The sequence below is a fragment of the Corvus moneduloides genome, chromosome 1 (assembly GCF_009650955.1).
Source record: "Corvus moneduloides isolate bCorMon1 chromosome 1, bCorMon1.pri, whole genome shotgun sequence".
In the NCBI taxonomy this organism is placed as follows: Eukaryota; Metazoa; Chordata; class Aves; order Passeriformes; family Corvidae; genus Corvus; species Corvus moneduloides.
Window position 1 is genome coordinate 23,784,532 of NC_045476.1, and position 21,158 is coordinate 23,805,689.

A 21,158-nucleotide genomic window follows, 5' to 3' on the forward strand; every position below is an offset into this window, starting at 1 on the left:
ATGTATATAAATTGCATTTGCAACCTGCAAGACTAAAAAGTGAAAAGCTGTAATAATTAAAAGTCCTTTCTTCTGTTTAGGATGCCTGCCTAGGAAAGCAAGCAGCCCAACAACTTAATTATCTGCAATGTGTACAAATGTTTTCTTACACATTCAGGGAAGAACCTAACAGGCAATTTGTACCATCTTCAGCTTTAGATACATGAGCTGCCGCTGCATTGAGAAAATCAGAAAATTGTATGTGATTCATGTATTCATTCTGTTCTCAGTAGAGTCTTAGTCGTGAATTACCATAATCTTAGTGTTTTCAGTAGTCATGTGGTGTGTTCTTGCTTGAAACTGTGTTTTATCCACATACAGAAATGTAGGCACAAAACCAGATACATTCAGATGAACTAAGGAAGTTGTGGAAAGCAAGCCTCTGGGATTCTATAGAGTTCTTTTTCCAGAAACCTTGAGTAGCCCCTGAGAAGTTTTTTCTCTTGCAGAATTTTGCAAGGAACCCTATTCCCAAATTCATATTGAGACAGATGACACTCTGGAAATTCTTCCAGGCACATGAAGCTGTTCCTATTTTCTGTTTTTCCACCATTTTCTGGTATCATGAGTTGTCCAGGAAGAAGGATTTCAAATTTTCAGCAGATTTGCAGAGATAGATCACTTAATATCTTGTCTTTATAATGTATAGCCTGGGTGTGTTCAGCTGTGGTCCTTTTTTCTCTGAGAGCCAATGCATCAGTATGTAAAACACTGGAGACACTGCAGTGATTATGACCACCACAGCTGCAGCTGGGAAGCAATGGATTGGGTTTGAGGCAATGGAGAACAAAAAAGGTGGAAAAAATAGATCTCATTATATGAGTGTGCCCGCTTCTGTGTTCTAGTGCTGTGGTGGTGGAGGCAGGACCACCATGCTGCTGGGGTTTTTTTCTAAAAGTTTTGGAATATATTTGGGTGAAAGGGAGAACAGGGGAGTGCCAGATGTCTCTCCTCAAGTTCCTCTGACCCTCAGATGGATGCCCAGGTGCTCAGCACTGGAAGCAGTTCACATAACAGAGAAGATGAATGATTTCATATCTCTGCAAACCTAATCTAGCACTGTTCTGCATCAGGTCCTTCACATGATCTAGTGTTTGATGACTGAGAAGCATGGAATACTAATGTAAGACAGGAGTTCTCAAAAGGGCTAGAGGGGCAAGGTGATATTGCTGCAGTTTTCAGTATCTCCAAGGATAAAGCCTCAGCAACCTCTCTAGATAACCTGTGCCAGTGCTTAATCGCCATCACGGTGAGAAGCTGTTCCCTGATGTTCAGCGGGAACTTCCTGTATTTGAGCTTGTGCCTGTTGCCTCTTGTCCTGTCCTCGGCACCACTGAGAAGAACCTGGCTCCGTTTTCTTTACACTATCCATTCAGGATTTTGTACACGTTGATTAGATCCACACTCCGCTCCTACATCAAGAGTGTCTGAGGATCTTGCGAAACAGAACCAAAGGCCTTAGTGAAGTACCCTCTGCTTTCCCCTCATTTACCAAGCCAGTCATTTCACTGTAGGCGTGTATCAGGTTGGTCAAGCAGTTTCCCCATGGTGAACCTATGTTCAGCACTACTGATCACCTTGTCTTTCATGTGACTGGAAATGGTTTCCTGGATCAGTTGCTCTTTCACCTTCCCTCAGCCCTGTTCCTTTTAAAGGTAGGAGTGGCATTTGCATTCCTCCAGTCATGAGGCACATCTCTCAACCACCATAATCTCTTTTAAAGACTGAGAGTGGCCTCACAGTGACATCACCCACCTCCCTTGGCACTCGTGGATGCATCCTGCCAGGGGCCATGGATTCAGGTATGACCCGTTTACTTAAGAGTCCTTCCATGTGCTGATCCTCTTCTACCAAGGGTACCTATTCCTTGCTGGAGTTTTTCACCATCTTCTCTGGCCCCTGAAGGTTTGTCCTGCTAGTAAAGAAAGACTGAGGCAAAGGAGGCACTATTACATCACCTCAGCCTTTTTCCTGTCCTTTGTCACTGGGCTCCCTTGCCCCATTCAGCAGCAGGCTCACATTTTCCCATTTCATACTTATGGTACAAGGCCTTCCTGTTGTCTTCGACAACATCAGCATCTCATGGTCATTGTAGCTAAGGCTGCCTTCGGCCTTCCCACCCTCACACCTCTGCCTCATTTATGCCTGAGATCCAGTAGAGCACCTATCCTCACTGGCTTCTCTGTTGCTTGGGGTCAGCGCTGTGCAGTGCTGTGAAAGGAAGGCTGAGGCCCTACTGTGCCCTGAAGGAGTCGGGGGAGCGTGGAGTAAATATTTGAACAATGTAACTAAGAGCTGGATACATACTAATGAGCACTGAAATGCTGGAGCTGAGCTTGTACTAATTCGGGTCCAGCACCTCCCAGCAGCACAACTTCCGGACAGGCAGCTTCTTTTGAATAGCTTATAAACCCTCCAGAACTGAGTACAAATAGGATGTTTCCATTGTGCTATCTCTGAAGGGCTTGTTTTGGGTTGTGTTTTCCTTTGTTCCACTGCTTTTGCACCCATCTGGGAGCATTCTGTGAAGCTGCAGTACATAAATCTGGGTCTTGCAGAGCCCTAGCTTCTGTCAGTGGGTCTAAATTTTGCTTGCTGTCTCTTGCAGTGTGCTCATGTTGCACCTGATAGTACTCGAATAACATGAGTTTTCTATTGTCAAGAATAACCCAGCTTATCCTGTGATGCTGATCTGATCTTTGTGTATCTTGCTGGAAAGAAAGGGAGGGAAGTGATCCTCCCCGCAGAGTCTGGTTGCCCCCATTTTGTACAGCTGTAAAAACTAAGGAGCATTTTTTTGTAAGGATAGTTTTCTGTAAAAATCTTTGATACATAGCCAGGTGTTAAAACCCATTCCCAATAAAAATAGCTTCCTCTAGATATTATTGACACGTTGCATCAAAGTATGGAAGAAAGAAGGGGAAATGGCATGTTCTCCTCAGTAGAAAGACTCATCTTCCAAAAGAACTCAACAACAGTGACATAAACTATTACCAGCCTTGAAAGTTTTCCTTCACTGTACCCATTAAAATGTCTTTGATAATTGCTGTTACCTCCTGCAAAGTTTTAGCATTGCTAAATTTTTTTACAATAAAAATAACCTCTCAAACTGTTACCACTGCCTATGTTTGTGAAGTTCTCTTTCCAGCTCTTCATGGATTTAACCTTCTTAACTGTTCATAAAGGAAAATATATGAGCTTTAAGCTGATGCTTTAGAGCAGAAGCTTAGGGCACAAGTATAAGATGAATATTAGAGTGTAATGGCTATGACATTCATATTGCTTATTCAAGGAATGTCTTTTTCTTTCCAGCAAAACACTTTGCAGTTCTTTTCAGCTGGGGATCCCTTCTCCATTTCATCACTTTTCAATTTTTACATGGCTGGATGTCTTGGGAAGAAGACAGGTTTTTCTTGTGAGGATGAGGGAGAATTTGAATTACAAGAAGAAAGGAAGGCAGAAATTTTAGGGAACCTAATAGAAAAGGTATGAAAAGATATCAGGAATGATACCCTGACGGAAGGAACTGGATAGTTCTGAGGGATCACAGGAAAGACAACACAGCAAAATCAAATCCTGAAGACAGTAGAGAGGAAAATGCGCTCTAGTAAATCAAAATTAGGTACTTTGGGTGTAGAGCACTGCATACCTTGCATGGCAGAGTTATCACTGGAGTTTCTTGCTGCTGTGGTGCACCCTTTCTGTGAATGGTACAACCCTTTCAGGGATAATGGGATGATTGTATTTTCTTTTGGATGTGTCTTTCAATGGCTCCCAGTCTGGAGGAAGAGAAGTTTCTGAATCATACTATTTGAATGTCTTAAGAGTTTAGGTACAGGAGTCCCTATCTTAGATACTCTGTCATTTACTCTTGCTGTTAGTATTTTACAGCTTTGTAATTGGTTAGACTTCCCATTATCTGAAGCCACTCTTCTAAGTGAATATGCCATAGTATCTTTCTATAAATAAAAACATGAATGAATAATTCACATGGGCTGGCTGAGGCTTTTATACACCCTGAATTCCTGAACACTTATTTTTCTCTCTTCAACATCATCTGTCTTCTTTTTTTCCTTAGGCTTCAGAAAGTTGTCATCTGTTTCCATTAAATAAGAGCTTTTAAGTAATCTTAAGATTTCTGAAAGGACGATTGATAAAACCCTATCTGATTTTAAAAGTAGACTGTCAAGTGTATTCCTCCTTCAAATGGCTTTCTTTTAGAAATCAAAGTTCTTACTGCATATGTGTATATTTATGTATGTCTCGACTGTCCTTCCTATCTGGGGATCATAAAATACGATAAGACAGAGACTGAAACTCGTCATTTCCTGGGCAGCAGGGACAAAAAGCTGTTCCACTAATAAAAAAATGCAAATTACAATCTCTATATGAGAAGAAATTTTAAGTAATTGATGTCTTGTATATGTGTTAAAGCATTTTAAAAGCAGTAGTTTTCATAGTGGAAATTACATCTATTGATATAAAGAGATCAGCTTTTAATGATAGTCGTAACTTCTTTTTATCTTAGACAGTTATTTAAAAATTTGAAAAGGGGAAGAAAATGGGCAACTCCCCCCAAAACCTAGACATCAGTTCTGAGGGATAAACTTGTGTGCACTGAAAAGATCTCTGCAGTTCCACCGGGACAGTTTTGCCCTGAAGACTCATTAGTGAACCTTGTAGGAAAAAAAACTGTGTTCTTAATAAAATATATTTCATTTGCTTGTCTGGAACATGCTGTTGTATATTCTTTGTGTGCCTATCTAATGCTCTAGAAAAAATATTATGAATATTAAAATCAGGAGATTTAGGAAAGGTATGTTGTGTGATTAAGCAAGCTTTGTTCTTGCAGCTCCATTTGGGAAGCACACATTGCTTTAGTTTTCTTTACTCTGATTCTTGATGGTGACATTTAAGAGATTAAACAACGATGACAGCCTGTAGCCTTAGGTTTCTTTAGAAATTGTATGATTCTGTGAGGGAATTAAAACTATAAGAAATTCTTCATAGATGCCTTACAGAATACATAAAAGAGATTACCTTTCCCTACTGCACATTTGTGCCTACTGAAGTATAATATCATGTTTCAGATGAAGTTACTTAGGATTTATTTGACAAATGGGAGAAATGTGTAGATTTCACTAATCTTCAAAAGCAAAGCAGCAAAAAGAATATTGATCACTGGAGAGGAACCAATGTGAGGAAGCACTCATCAATTCAAAATATACTTTTTTTTTTTTCCCCTTAAGGTACCTCAAGTTTATCTAACCACTTTTCAAGGAAGAAATACAATGTTTTTAAATGAAAATAAGAAGCTAAATGTTGCAGATGCAAAACTACAACGCACATGGAGCTAACTACTACTCATATTTTTACATTTTTATCCTTCACATAAGCATGCTCTTAGTCCTGTGGAAAGCAGGAGACTTGTAAGCTAGTTTTCAGAGAGATGCAAACCTCAGAACTGCACAGTACTTTTTCTCTCAAATCCCCTTTTGTTTCAAAAAAAAAAATTTTTTTTTTTGCAGTTACATAACGTGGATAGTAGTATTTCCAGAATGAAGGAATGGAAAAAGTACAGCCTAGCTTTGAAAGTACTTTAGTATGATGAGCAGATGAAAAGGAGCTGCTTTTGCTGTCCAGAGTTTGCAGTAAGAAACTTAAACTCTGTTTTGCAAGACACTGAGGGGTGTCATAGGTAGAACTCTAGGGGAAGCAACATCTTCATCTTGTTCTTCTGGCATCAGTTACTGTTCTGTAATGAAAGGGATTGCGTGAGACACAAATTAGTCCAGAGCTGGTCTTTGATACCTGACACTCAAACTTTCAAACTTGGGGTTGAGACTTCAACAAAGATGTGTTTGAATAGGAGTTCTTCAGTGAAGCTTTTCAGATGTGATATAATTACCTGAAATTCCAGTTTTCCAGTCACTGCACTAGGCTTACAACTCATGTCAAAATGCATAAGCAATTTTAATTCTTCTATATAGTTGTATCTATTCTGGCTGGATTCTTACATGAAATGTTACAGGACTCTCATCTTTCTACTTGTCAGAGATGTGTCCCAAATTCTTGATAAAATAGTTTTCCAATGTTGAAATTACTAATGTGCAAAGAAAGGAGAAAGGGATTTCACTGTGCATGGGGATGTTGAGATACTCAACTGGTTCAATCTTCATTTACTGCAAAATCAAAACTCAAAATCACTGAAAGATTGCTGAGAAAATACAGATCTAACCAGGTGTGTTGCATGTTCAGTGATGCATGAAATGCACAGGGAAACAAAGGTGTGCTGATTCAACCACTGAAGAGGAAGGTCCTTGTTCTAAGACTCCCGACAAAAGTACACCACAAGTGTTAGATGCAAAGTTTGCTTCAGGAAGAATCACAGAAGGACATTGTTCACTTTGTAGCTGCTTCTGACATGTTCTGAAATACTTTGAGTTACCGCAAAGGTCTAATATAATATCTGTTAAAGAGGAACAGGCATTTTGGAAAGCCTCCGATCATTAACTGGATAAGGAAAAAAAAAGTTACAGGAGAGAGCTGAGAGTGTGAACTTTCACACATCTAGACTATTAACTGCAGCTAAAATTAACTAAAGTGCTGGTTCACATTTCGATCATGAGACTTCAGTCTTGGTCTTGTATTTCTCTATATTTCCTACAAGGAGCAAATGCACAGCTTGTGCATGTTTGCTCAGAGTGTCAAGCTGCTAAATTTTCATTGCAGGGTTTTTTTTCTTATCCTTCTAAAGGCTTTTAGAAAGTGAACTGCACGGTCTAAAAGTTCTCAGGTTCAACCAAGCAAACCTTGGCACAGAATTAATGCGCACTGTTAGAGCCTGGGTTGATCTCAAGGCATCTCTTTAAGGTATAGCTGGGCTTTCCCACAGTCCTAAAATGACCAGAGTTGTAGGTATGCATGTTATGTCCATGGCAGCTGTCCTAAGAGAGCTGGCTCTGCTCTCCGTCATGCAGGGACAGTGCTTCCTTGCCTTGGAGGGCTGCTTGTGGCCTGCTCACAGCTGCAGCAGCAGAATGGAATACATCCAGGGTGCTGCTGACTTGTTGCATGGTCAGTGGTGCTGATCTTGTCCTTGTAAACAGCAATATTATCACTAATACGTGGGGTTTTTTCATAAGTCTTACAAAGCAGGTGCCATAGCTGAAATTCAGGAGGATGGAATGACTCTTGCTCATTTCTCCTGGGATGATTCTTTTTGAAAAAAATATCTGAGCTATTTTTCTTGTACAGTGTTCCTAAACAACTTGAATAAATGGTTTCTCAGTAACATTTACATCCACAAAACATAAGGGGTTTTTTCACATCAAGCCTATCAAATATTAACAGCAGTTGAAGTTTTAAACTTTCTTTCCTTTTCCTAAGAGATATTTTCCAAAGCCTTTCTCTATGGATATGATATTGCTTCCTTTGGCAAGTTTCTTTAGCATTTGGTGGTTTAAGTGAGGTGTTCACCACTTAAACCGTCACCTAAATCTAGTAAGTTTTATGTTAAGAATAATCTAAGTTGTTATAGTTCTAAAAAGTTTTTTTCATTGTTCACCAAAAAGCTGAATAGTGGTGCTGTGAACTTGAGTGAGATAATTTAACATAGTTCTGTGGTATCTTGATGTTTCCCTCCACAATATGTAAATTGCTAAAAGACAAACTGCACAAGACTGCTTTCCTCAGAAATTGGTGGGTTATAATACTTGTGTTTGTGTTAGACCACATCAGATGGAAAGCTTGAAAACGCTTTGAGATATAGTATGTTTAGAGTGACCATCTGCCTTCAGCTTCTTTTACTGTCTAATTGTGAAAATACCTAGAAGTTGTTCAGATGTAATAATACTATACTATTCAGTCCACTTGTGTGTGCAGTTGTTATTACTTGGATTGCACTGATACTATGGTTATACCTGTTAATTAATATAGCAATTATGCAATTGAGATCAGGAAAAGAAGTGTCCTTGGAAAAGTGAAAAATAGCATAAAGTTCTCTTATACTAACTGTTTTCAGTATCAGATTTGAAAGCTAGTTTGTCTTAGTATGTTTTTATTGAAATTCTCTGTGTACAAAGTCATCAATAACATTTTTTGGTCATGGGTTTTCCTATTTCAATGTTATGTAGATTAACTGGGCGAGTCTATATGAAGCTTAAGTTCTAACAGTTCTAGTACTTCAGGGGAAGGATAGACAAGTAATTAAAAGTCTGTTACTAGTATGTTACTAGGATTAGGAAAGTGCTGGTAAAATATGTCTATTTTTCTCAATTCACTTTTAAGACTAAACAGGTTTTTGTGCTTGTCAATGGAAGTGTGCTGGTATTTGTAAAATGAACTGGGAGATCTAAGTTGCCATTTTTTCTAGGGGCAAAAGTTTGGAATCATAGGTCATCAAGCATGAGAATATTTGCCTTGTTCTCCTTGTCTCTTTAAATGTGCTAATAAATGCTGAAGTACATATAGGAATTGTATTGTTATTCTTACTTGCTTGTTATTCTTACATTCCTCTGTTCTAACTTTTGCCATCTATAATGATTCAGTGACTCTGTCTATAACTTAAGAGATCTGAGTGAAGTAATGAAATTGATTTCTCACTAATGCGTCGATGTATTTGAAATAGAAGTCTTTCTGCAGTCATTGCCTTTTATCACTGCAGAGCCATTAACTAATAGCTTCCATCCTGGGACAATGCAGTGACTAGAGCCTGAGGGAATATAATTTTCTATAATATATCTGCAAGAAGCACCAGTCTACAAGAACTGGATTTTTGTAGAAGCAGACTTTAGAAATCATTTGTTGCTATCATTTTGGGAAGAGTGAGGGCTGAAAAATTATGAGAGGTATTCACATAATCAGGGAGAAAGAACAGAGAAAAGAGATGTGCTTTCTAGCAGAGGATTCATGTTTAACTGAGGCCAGCTGAAGAAGAAAGTGCAAAGCAGTGAAAAACATCGCTTCAGTTTGGAGAAGAGGCCATATGTGGCAGGGAGGATCCTGGTACCCTTCCAGGACTCCAAACCTAGGCTTAAGCAGTGATCAAGACTGGTGAGAAGAAATTAAGTCAACACGATTGTCTTTTCATATATCTCTGTTTTTCTTGGCTTCTGCAGCTTAGATGAGTTTGTCTCAGAATCAAGAGCGTTTTGTTTGCATTAATTAGTATATCACAGTTAAATGATCTGTAAATTCCACATTGCTGAGGTCAAAGTTGAAGGAGAGTACATGGATTAACTACCTGGGAGTTAGAATAGGCCTGAGCAGGTCCTGGGATTCTACAGCAGAGTTAGGTGCTTGTGGTGAAGAAGGAAAGCTTGTGGTGATGAGATTCCAGCCTAACCCTAACCCAGGGTTCTAGGAGCTGTCTGACCCCATATGAGAAGCTTCCAGACAGGGAGAACTCTTGATAATGTAATGCTACCCCTTGAGCTTCTAGGCTGTGGGAGTGAGGAGTTTTCAGAACAACACACAAAGGGCAGTTACCTGATGCTGATTCCTCTAGCCCAACTGGGAGAGATGCTGTTGTGTGAAACATTTCATTTAGGTATTCCTAGATCCAGAAAATGCCAAAAGCACAATTTAAGTTTGAAGAAATTAAGACTGCAAGAAACTAGGATAATGGGAAACAATTTGGGAGTTACTGACTTGATCTGCTTAGTGGTCTGCCACCGTGAAGAATGAGCTTGTTTCATGTGATTGCCAAGGTGAGAGAGGGAGAACTAGAACCCTGAGTGAATTTAAAAACCTGAGCTCCTATTGTTCACTCACAAAGGGAGGAGTAGGAAAAACATTTCATTCTGTCTTCAGCTTCAGAGCACTTGTGACACACAGAGGGGACAGTTCCTTCCTCTCATGGAATCTGAATTCCAGTAAGAAACTGGAGCATCAGATTGTTTTGGATGTATTTCTGTTCCTGCACAGGAGTAATTTAAAAACACCAGGTTCCAGTATCCTGCTTCCACTCACGTAACAGTTCTCCCAGCACTGTGTGAGTATTTATGGACTTACGACCTCCAGCACCACTGCCCCATTCCAGCAGTCCATAGATATTCATGTTGTTCTGCATCTGTGGCAAATGGCAAGGGATAAGGAAGATGTAAAGCAGAAGTTCAGGGTGAGGCAAGCCTGTAACATACTGCTTTGGTTTGCATGTTGGTGAGAGCTACATTGGGAAGTGAATAGCAGGGGGTTGCCCCTCAGGTAATTTAGGCAGCATTTTTTTCCTTTAGTCAGGCTGAATGCTTCAGTGCAATTTATGAGCTCTTAAACAATTTATGTTTTTCCTTAGTAAGATATGTGGATATCTAAATATCTCCTGAGACTAAGGAAACCAAGAAGTACATTAAGAACTGCCAGTGAAGGTTTTTAATCCTTCATTGTGTGCCCCTGTTGAGACCTAGGACATTAGCTGGAATACTGTAAGGCAACATTGTTCCGATCAAGAAAAAGAGCTCTAGTTTCCCTAATGAATTCTAAAAGTACTTTAAATTCCACATAATAACTAATGTGCATTAATCTTGATCGCTGCAAGTCTTTAATGGCTGCTAAACAGAAGTGTGTATCTTAAATTAAAATGCCAGCTTGAAGCATGTGCTAAAAGTGTTGGTAGAAGAGAAGCAGTACTGCTTCTTAATGGAGGGGGGAAATCTAGGAATCTTAAATGGGTAGATATTCCCATTTCCAAGTATTAATCACTTGAACTGCTAATAGGTTCTTCCATTGGGAAAAACAAGGTCAGATATTTTAGAAAACTTGAACTTGCTTCAGAAGACTGTTGTATCAAGCCAGTTGTGGAGATGTCCCTGCGTTGTTGGCAGCCATGCACGTGAAAAGCAGATAGGGATGTTTTAATTCCCCACCCCACAGTAGGTGCCACAGCAGCAAACATGTCCTTTGCTGTGTGACCCATGCATATTGCCGCTGCATTGCACGGAAGAGGTCCCTGTTTGCGGAGGGAAACGTCTCCTGTTCAGAGCTTCCTTTTGCTGTTTCTCAGACTACCACTGTGGCTTGAGTGTGCCATTAGCTACCCCAGTAAATATTTACTGGAAAACACAATTGAATACATGACAATATATGTTTTGCCAGTTACAGTGAAATAACACATCACATTAAATGTTCTTGAAAAGTATGTTCCTACTAGGTAGAGAACCTGTAAAGCTTGCTGATCAACAGAAATAAGATGTGTCTCTGCTGATGTTGCTGTTTGCTTCAGACCATTGAATACAACGTTTCCCAGGAATTAGCAAGGGCGGGTAAACGGGCACCTGAGCAGTGGGGCCAGAACTGCCTGCAAGATGTTGGTGTGTGGCTGGGCTTCTCTCTGCCGGGGCTGTGCACGTGTGCTACCCCTCACCCCTGAGGGTCACCTGTGCAGGCTGTGAAGGAGCCAGGGGTATCTGAGTGAGGTCAGCTGTGAAATGTGTTCCGGCAGTCTGGGAGAGGGCCTGTAAAATGGTTTAATTCCTGAAGTCAAACAGAGAAGTGTCTGGTCCCCTTCCTGGCATTTCAGACCTTACTCCTGTTCCTGGATCAGTGTGGCTATCTTATTCTCAGATAGAAAGAGAACAACTTGTTGCAGTCTCAGTTTTTGTTACATGTTTGAAGTGCTGTGTCTGTCTAGTCATTTCAGGCCCAGAGAAACACACGTTTTCACATTTCCCTCTTGTGCACATTCATATATCCAGGTAAATTGATAATAGAACTTTATAGGAGCCTATGGCCAGTACCATTACATGGATAAGACCAGCCTGTCGCCATTTAACTCCAGACGCTAAGAACCACACAGCCACTCACTCACTTCCCCGTGCCCTGTGTGGGGGAGAACCAGGAAAAAAGTAAACCTATGGCTTGAGATAAGAACAGTTTAATAATTGAAACAAAATAAAATATTATAATAGCGTAATAATTGTAATGAGAAGGAGGTAGGTTTGATTTCTGTAAGGGAAACAAGTGATGCACAATACAACTTCTTGTCCCTCAGCAGCAATCTCTCCTGTCCAATGACTCCCAGTTTATGTGCTGGTTATGATGTCCTGTGGTCTGGAATATCCCTTTGGCCAGTTTGGGTCAGCTGTCCTGGCCATGCTCCCTCCCAGATCCTTGTGCAGCTCCTCACTGGCAGAGCACGGAAACCTGAAGAGCCCCTGGCTCAAGGTAAGCACTGCTGAGCACCAACTGAGCCATCAGTGTGTTATCAACATCAGTCTCATACTAAATTCAAAACATCACACTGTACTGGCTAGTGGAAAGAAAATTAACTCTCCAGGACACAAGCTCAGTAGCTGCCTTTTACTCTGGACTGATAAAAGATAATGAGCTGTTTCTCCTTCAGATGCCTTCTTCATTAGTGGTATGGGGAAGGCTGCAGCTGAATAATACCGTAAATCTGAGCTTTGGACAGGACCATCATAAAAAATTGCAACTTTGTACCAGAAAGTACAGATCAAGTATAAACTGCCTTTGCTAGTTCAAATTTATTCCAGAAATATCGACAGAAAAAAATTGTAAAGCAGACTGTAGATGGGATCAAGACTGTGAGCCAGGAGAGCTGCGATCTGCTGCACTGGGTCGTTTGTCACATCGTAGCTGATGTGAAAACAACAGGTACGGGAAATTCTCAGCGGTGCGATTCCATTTGGCACATAGGCTGGGGATTGCCACATGCCTTTTGATCCAGATTGAATCTGTGATGGTTTCTGACCCAGTATTGTAGAGATCCAAATTTAATGAATGCAGACCCACTTTTTAGAGAGTTTGTTGGAATTGCACAGTAAAAAAGAGATGGGTGGCATTCTGTTTCAAATGTATTGCATGTATTGGTATGCTGTATATATAATTTATGCAAACCTTACAAAACTGATGTAAAAATCACGTAGTTCTGGCAGATATTACTACAACCTCAATTGAGATTTTTTGTCTTTGTAAATCAAGCCTTGACAGTACTTTGCTCTGTTTCTCATGGAAACATAGCAGTTTCTAAAACAAATTTCTAACAATTTTTTTTTAATTTCCTTTACTGAGAAGTGACTTCCTGCCTTGATGTCATTTCATTTTGTAACTTACTAGCTTTTCTAAAACATTCTGTAGCAAAATGAAGCCAAATGTTGACTTTTTAATGTTGATAAGCTTTGTATTTTAATGCTGTTGTGTCTCCAAAACAGTCTTCCAAAACCTGCTTTAATGCATGAAAAAAATATTTATTGTGTACAATTTCAACAAATAAATAAAGAGAAATTTAAGTTGTCAGAGCTAGGAATTTGGGTAAGGAAGAGTGAGGAGTGCCAAGATAACATGTCTTACCATTTGGATAAAGAATTAAGTAGTCGAGAAATGTAACATTGCGGGAAGATGTTGTATGATTCAGAGAACAAATCTTGCAGCCCATTGCTAGATGGAGCAATCTCAGTCCCCTGTACCATGGTGTAACCCACAGCCTGACAACAGTTCCAGTTCCCCAACTGTTGTGCAGGAAGTACTCATTGGAAGCTGACTACAGAGACGGTGGACAAGTGGCTTACCAGACTCTGAGGCAGGCAGCAGAGCCAATAAACTGGGGGATTATCCAGTTAAATCACATGGCAATGTGAGGAGGATGAAGAACTGACCGTTTTTGGCAGGAGTGAGCTAGTGCATTTCATGAAAGAATATACCTGTGTGGAAAGCGGGCTGTGCATTTTGTCCCATAGAATACGACATGTTAAAGGAATTTGAAGTCTGGTTTCTGTACTTCAGTGGAGATGACAGTATTACCAGTATCCATATGGAGTCAGCAATGTGTTTTGTCTTATTTTCAATATTTTACAATGAAGCAGAGATATTCTTAGTTAATATTCTTGTGAGCAAAGCAGTGAAGAGACATCCTAGAAGGATGTTTGGTTTAGTTACTTGCAATTTAATCTCAATTATTTATTGAAAACAAGGACAAAGTAAGAGAAGAGTTAGTAAAAATCAGAGTTGAAGGCTTTGACAAAAGTGTCTTATCTTTCAGTATAACTTAGTGTAGCCCATAACATATGTATTAACACACAAATTAAGATAATCTATGGATATTTAATTTTTAAAGCCACCATATACCAAATCTTACTTCCAGCCTCTGTGGTTAGCACAGTCAGCTAAATTTCATCTTAACAATTTAAGAAGCCAAAGAATACATCTTGAAGAGTGTTCTCAGTGTCTGTGAGTGATGCTGGCAAATCCAGTCAGGATTCCAAGCATTACTTTGCAGTGCTGGCTGTCTTCAAACTGGAGTTGGTTCTCCATTATATTGGCATGGGGGTCTCTCCACATACATATTGTGCTCCTGTGAGAAAAATTAAGTCAGTTTGACTTTTTTCAGATAAATCAGATCATGTTTCTTTTCCAATTTCTTATTTTGATGTATGGTTTTGTATTTTCTAAATTGCCCATACATCTTAGGTTTTTTGCCCACTTTTCATCTTAATTTTTTATTGCATGCTACCATTTTTTAAAATAATGACTCATATTTAGATCTCTAGTGAGGGTATATTATTCTTCATCACTATCTGAGACTATGTCCTTCCTATAACAGAAATTAGTTGGAGGAATTAGCCCATTTTCAAAAAACTTTTTTCAAACCAAATACCGGTAGAGTTGCGGTACAATGCCCATCCACACACTGGGAAGGAAGGCTTGAAACTTTCTTTACTCACTGCTGAGCCTTGATATCTCCTATTACAGCTTCCCAGAGCTACCCAAAATCTCTACAGAGCTATAGATCCACCATCTGACATTTGTTGTCAGAATGGGTAATATTTGTAAACTAGAAGAAGCTGGAAAGAGAATTGATGCAAACAACAAAGGCCTGGTTTAGCTTTCGAATAGGATTAAGAAGTGATATGCCAGAGTGCATCTGTGCATTCTCCATTATGAAATTGTCAGGTAACAGTCTAGTATTCCACATAGTGAAAAGTATATTTAATTTTCTGTTGTCTTCTACATGTCAATGACAAGATCATTTGTTGTGTGATATAAAACTGCCACTGTCACCTTTGCCTTCCGAAGAAATAGTCATATTGCATGTTGTAAATGTCTTCTTATAACTACATGGATTATCTTCAAACAACTTGAAGTTAATGACAACTAATATTTTAGGGACACAGTTTATATTTCTGTGATTTAATTACAGAAGCAAAATTGTATGTTCAACTTTTCAATTTTCCATTATCCAATTTAATTATAATCTGTATCTAAATTAGTTCAGTGCAGAGAAAATCACACTGCGTTTTGTTTTAAAGTTTTATTGCTACACTGTTTTGGAATATCCCAGTGTTTAATTATTAAGAAATCATCATTTTCTTGAAGAAGACGTTAGTATTGTTAAGAAACTACTGTTGGGGTGATTTTCTTGTTATTAAACTTTCCCCTTGACCTGAATATTAAGAAAACACCAACTCGTCAATGGGCCAATTTTAGCAAAATTTACAAAATGTCCTTATTAACACACTGTAGTAATTGCTGGATTTATTTTCAATTTTCTGTGACTTCCTGACTTAAAATACTCTCGGTTTAGATATACATTGAGTGTTTAGTTCAGAGAACTACCTATAAAGCTGTTCTAAGATGGTTTTCAGTTTCCAGAATAGTTTCTCACCATTGGAACTGTGCACAGGTGTGCTCGATTTTAAAGCAGAAAGGCACTGAGGCTGTACAGAATTTAATTAGCTCTCACTTAACTGTTGTGTTAGTTAAAATATGCTTTGGAGCTGTCAGTTGGAATTGGTGGATGCATGGAAGAGGTTTTCATGAGGAGCATTGAAGGCACACTGTTCATCCAAGTGCGGGGACTCTGTCTGCACCCCAGGGCTGTGCAAGACACGTTCTCGGTGCATTTTTCTGCATATTAGATTTCTGGATCATCTTGTAATCCTGCAGACAGCATTGGATGAGTTCTTGAGGAAATATATGAGGTGTCTGGCATTTGTTCCTGTGGCACTAAATAGTGTCCTGTTTGTCACAGCACGAGCATGAAGTGAAAACACACACTGCAGCTTGCCAGGAGTGCTGGGGTAGTGCTGTTTGTTTCTCCCATGGCTGTGTGCCTGGCAGCGTGCTGCACTAGTGCCAGGGAGGAGCACCAGGACAGAAAATCCAGTGTTCCTGCACAGATGTACGAGGGAAATTGCCAGAGGGTAGACACCTGAGTTACAGGCAGGCTATGGACAATTGCTTACTCATGTATCAAGTGTAGATAAAAGGGCATACATAGATCAGAATGGTTGGGCTTGGAAGGGACCTTAAAGATATTGCCATGTATCCCATGCTAAGAAAACATAATTGCAAAACTTAGAACATCTCTCTGAAAATTTAACCATCTTGTCTGTCTCATGTAACATATTAATGCTCACAACGTTGATTTTCAGTCTGTGTGTTCTCAGAGCTCAAGGCATTGAAGCTTGTTAGCCAAGTATTGGGCTAGCATCTTCAGAATGGGTTGAAGAAGAGTTTTACTGGATAACCAGCCCTAATTCTTCATAACTAAAGAATATTGCCAGAGAACTAGTTTATCTGAATAAGTTGTTCCCATAGTCAAATTCCAGTTGCATTACCAAATGCTACATCACCTTCTTTCCATTGTGGAAGGAGTTCACAGAAAGCTGTGGTCTAGGTGTGTGTGGAAACCAGGACAGACCTTCTGCGTGGAGCTTCAGAGGCTTGCCCGGGGTGGTGTAGGTTGTGTTGCAGGGCTGCGATGCTGTTGGAAGACAGCACGCAGTTTCAAAATGCCCTTTTCAAACCCTTGCCTTCCAAACTACCTACAGCTGCTGTGTGAGTGTTCTCATTAGAGAGAAACTTGGCTGTATTTGGTAGCAAATTGAAGTCCTAATTTATAATGTCAATGCTGTAAGCTGATTGCTTGTAAAAGACTAAACACACTTAGTCTGCAGACTCTACTTCATTATTGTACTGATTTTAGGAGCTGTTGAAAAAAAGCCAGGTCAACTTGCAATAAATTAGAGGTTTACTTATCAGAGTAGGGATGAGGATGTGGGTATTGGGAGTTTAAAGGATATGTGAACATTTATTTAAATACTTTCTGTAGTTCTCATTTACAAGTTCAAAACAAGGTTTGGAAAAGATTTAAGTTTGCTTTGTTTAAAGCAAGGGTTATGTTGCCCTTTGAATTCCTTTGCTAATTAGATGTTTATATTTTAATGTAGCACTGTATTTCTTAAAGGGGTGTCATTGGGATGCAAAACAAACCAGAGACAACCTGCTTTTCAGTTAAGAGAAGAATGTTTTTCCAACATTGTTTTCAGCCAATTATAAATTAAGGCCTTCAGATAACAGAAGCAAGAAATACTGGACTTTTTTCACTTTGTTCCCTATGGTTCTCTCCATGAACTAAATTTAAATTGATTTTATAAGAACATTAAATTGATTTTATAAGAATGCAGTTTTCATTTGACCTGTACATTGTAATCAGATTTTAGTGGTCATTTTAACTGATCAAGATCTAAATAAATTTTCAGTAAGTTTTTCTGTGCTATTTTTAGAGGCATTCAGCTTGTGCTATTGCAACTTCATAAACCTGTCTCTTCTTTTGGAATACCACTACTTCTCATTAGCATTCTGTAGATAAAATTTTTCTAAAACTACTTTTATACATATATAACTACAAATGTTTTTTTTCATGTTTAATATCATTGTGAATTACACTTGTAATTTATTTAAATCTCTCGACAATTCATTTAAATATGTGAGAGTTTTTTTAAATGTATTTCTCTTTTTTGCAGCATGTGAACTGGTGGGCCTCTAGTACTGGGTATTACAAAGGAAAAATACTTAATGCAAAGGAAAAGGAAATGTGAATTGTAGAAGTGTTTTTCACAGAGTTGTCAGATACTTAAAATTCTGCATTCAGTGTTTTGGCAGTTGTTCGTATGTGAGCTTAAAGATACTCAGTTATTATTGACTTGTTTGGCTTTTAATAGCAGTTGAGCAAAATTCGTTATAAAAATGCAAATCAAGCTAATGGAAGCCTGCAACATCTGCTGAATCATTCTCTCTAAATAGTAAGAAGGAATCCTGTATGTGCTTAACTTTTCCATTTAAAAATGCTCCGCACTATGGCTCTGAAACTGGAAATGACAAGGAATGGGCACAAAACAGTGAGGAAAATATACATTTAAAATTGTTTGTTATGTCAATAGATATGCTGCCACAGGCATATACTGCTTTTTCTCTGAGGGTAGAAGTTATTAAGAGGATGTTATCTCTTTTTTTTGAATTTGCAAAGAAAAAATGCAGCTCTGTGTTCCTGATGTCCTTCCTCCATACTTCTATCCGGGTTAGCTTTTTATTTGATATCATAATAGTTATTTAAACATTTTTTTGAATACCTGTGAAGATGCAGTTTATGGTACACAAATACTGAAAGGTTTTTATACCGTAATAAAAACAATGCTAACATTCTGGAGAGGTTTTTTTTGTTTTTTCTATTAGAGGACAAATACTTATCTGTGTTTTCTTTTTTTTTTTTTTCATGGCTTTTTCCTCCCCATGAGTGACTAGGTTTTCATGTGGAGATTGAACAGAGCTGTCATTTTAGCTTTGCTGAAATAACAAGAATTGACAAAATAGATGATGGTCAGTCTTTTGCATTTCCAAAGATACTGTTTAATACGACTGTATGAGGGATGAAATATGGGAGAGGCATCCCTTAAAGTTTCTGGAAAGTCTTTTTGTAGACTGGAAATCCATTCTTTAATTAACTAGTCACACTGAGTATTTCAGATCCCTGTATTTTGTTGATTGTCCTCACTGAAATCTAGTTGCTATGAAGTATATTTAAATTTTAAAAGTGACTTTCTTGCATAAATCAATAATTTTGCTAGTCTTTGCTGTAATAATTTAGCAAATTAACTGTTCTGCACTTTCAAGAAATAATGAACTGGCAGTGAGATATTATTTCAGTGACGTGTTACTTCTTTAATTTCTTCATAGACCTTTTTTTTTTTCTTTTGTGTGAGATCTGTGTTATTGGTTTCTGTCCCAGTAAATGTTACAGTATTTGGGCTGGCTCTAAAAGCCTGCTTGTCCTGACACATTCTTTAATACATCATCTGCAGTCGCGTGTACGTGTTTCATATGTGTAAATGACAACTGTCAGATTGTTAATTTCATTTTTCAGTGGGCAAATACCATCCGTTTCCATAGATGCAGCCTTACAAACAGATGAATACAAATGTTTTCAGCTGTGAGCATTGTGGTATAGGTTCGCTCCATGACTTTATTCATCTTTATTTCTCAGTTAGCATTGCCTTTGTACTTCTTATCCACTGCTTGTTAAAGATGCACTATTCGTTTCTTCTTTTGCTGAGTAAGACTCTTACAGGTTTCTTTAATTCCCAATTAGCTTTTCTTTGCTGATAGTGTCATTAATGCCTAAAATAGCGCTGTAGCTCTGAAGGCTGAAATCGTCACAAAGTCAGCAAGGGTTACTAAGGCTCCATACATTTGCATAGCTTTTAGTGAAAATGTGCTAAGATTTCTTCCAACTGGGCATTTTAAGTATGGGAGCTTCCTTGTCCAAACTGCATGCTAATAGAAGCTGTGTGGAAATAATCAGTGTTATGCCTGAGAAACTGCTTTTTATTGTGAATTAGGCTGCATTTAGTGCCCTAAAACTCCCTCAGCACACCACATTTGAGTTTCAGTAGCAAAGTATTCAGGAAATGCTTTTACTTCATCCCATTTTTCCTTGTCAGGGATTTAGAGGCCAGAGTGTATCCCAGGGTTTCAGTCTTGCCTCCCAGGAATATTACTTCTACCACCCTATGCTGAACAGCAAAACCCACCTGACATCAGTGGGAGGAAGTGGCCTGTAAAGCAGCAGCAGTGTCTCTTTTTGTCCCACAGCTGCAGCAGAAGGGGAAGACGGAACATAGTGCTCTCACTTCCCATTCTGACTTGGACTCCCCTTCTGACTTCCCACCACACCTTGTCCATCTCCCTGAAAAGCTGAAAAAGGGCAGGTCAGGTGTCAGTCAACCAGCCCACAAACCAAGCAGTCTGGGCTAATGAGAATTCCTGTTTCTTGGAAAACAGCAATAAAGGTGTCTGTATAAATAAAAACTCCTTTGTATTTCAGCATTGCTTACAAGCTCCTAAATATGACTGTTAATCTTTGCCTTTATTTCTTCTGGATATGTATAACTCATGTCAGTATTTATCAAAGGTCTTCCTTGCTATATGCTATTTCTCTGTGCTCTCAAGTAACACGATTATTGTTAAATTACTGCTTTTTGCTAAAATAGATAGATCATTTTGTTAGTTTTTCATGACTGCAAGTGGGTGCATTGTCTTCTTAATAAAACCCCACCCAACAAGGAAAAGGAAAGTTTTTGAGAGATGCCTGCCCCTCTGCGTGTATTTTTCTGCTTGAAATTTGATGAAATTATCTGGAAGCATTTTGAAGGTGTTTCTACATCTCATTATGAATTCTGTGCAATGCAAAAATCTCAACTTTATTTTTGTCTCAGAAGTACACGTCTGATATAAAATTCCCTTTGGCAAGGAAAAGAGATTTTAGGATTCCATAAATCCAAATTCTTTTGCTCATGGCTACATCCCAGTTGAAGCGTTAGATTTTCCTTGGAGATCTTTCAGAGCCAGGAACATGATTCTTTCAGCAGGGTATGGTGCATATCAGCTTCCTGTTTAAACTGGTTCATTCTCCAGAGATGCAAAGAAATGTGTTGTTCAGCCTGGCAGTACTAATCCAAAGAGACAAAAGGGAAGGATGGGACCCCAAAGTTTGGAAGCATGAAACTGTAGATGCTGGTGCAGTGAGATTTGGCTAATCAGTTACGGTTTTATTTTTATTAAATAAGTAGAAACTTGAATATTTCAAAATAATATAATAACATTTTTGTTTTGGTAATATCTCTTTCACACAATGGCTTTCTTCTTTCTTTTGGGATGCAAGAGGCAAGTAAATCTACTCATTATTTTCAAACAGTCTCATACTTTCTTCAGAAGATGGAAGAAACAACACTACTTTACACCTACTGCTGACAGTGCATAACAGCAATTAAAAAATGAACTGTGTGAACTGGCTACTTTAAAAACAAGTGCTGTACTTTTTGTCT

General features: G+C 38.8%; 1 protein-coding gene and 1 long non-coding RNA gene across 6 annotated transcripts in view; one reads left to right on the forward strand and one right to left on the reverse strand.

The window, feature by feature from the left end:
• The window catches only part of CTDP1 (CTD phosphatase subunit 1), a 102,343-nt gene that overhangs the window by 80,032 nt on the left and 1,153 nt on the right, over positions 1 to 21,158 (forward strand). The gene's annotated exons all lie outside the window — the stretch shown is intronic.
• LOC116440776 overlaps positions 13,229 to 21,158 on the reverse strand; it is a 36,577-nt gene continuing 28,647 nt past the window's right edge. Inside the window, exons 4-5 of one of the 4 annotated variants that reach the window (XR_004238763.1) lie at positions 19,866 to 20,028; positions 13,229 to 14,347 (exon numbers count right to left, since the gene is read on the reverse strand). This is a non-coding gene — a long non-coding RNA (uncharacterized LOC116440776). Of the gene's footprint in view, positions 18,622 to 19,865; positions 20,029 to 21,158 lie in introns of all 4 variants that reach the window. The other 3 variants (XR_004238758.1, XR_004238762.1, XR_004238759.1) reach the window with 3 other exon arrangements.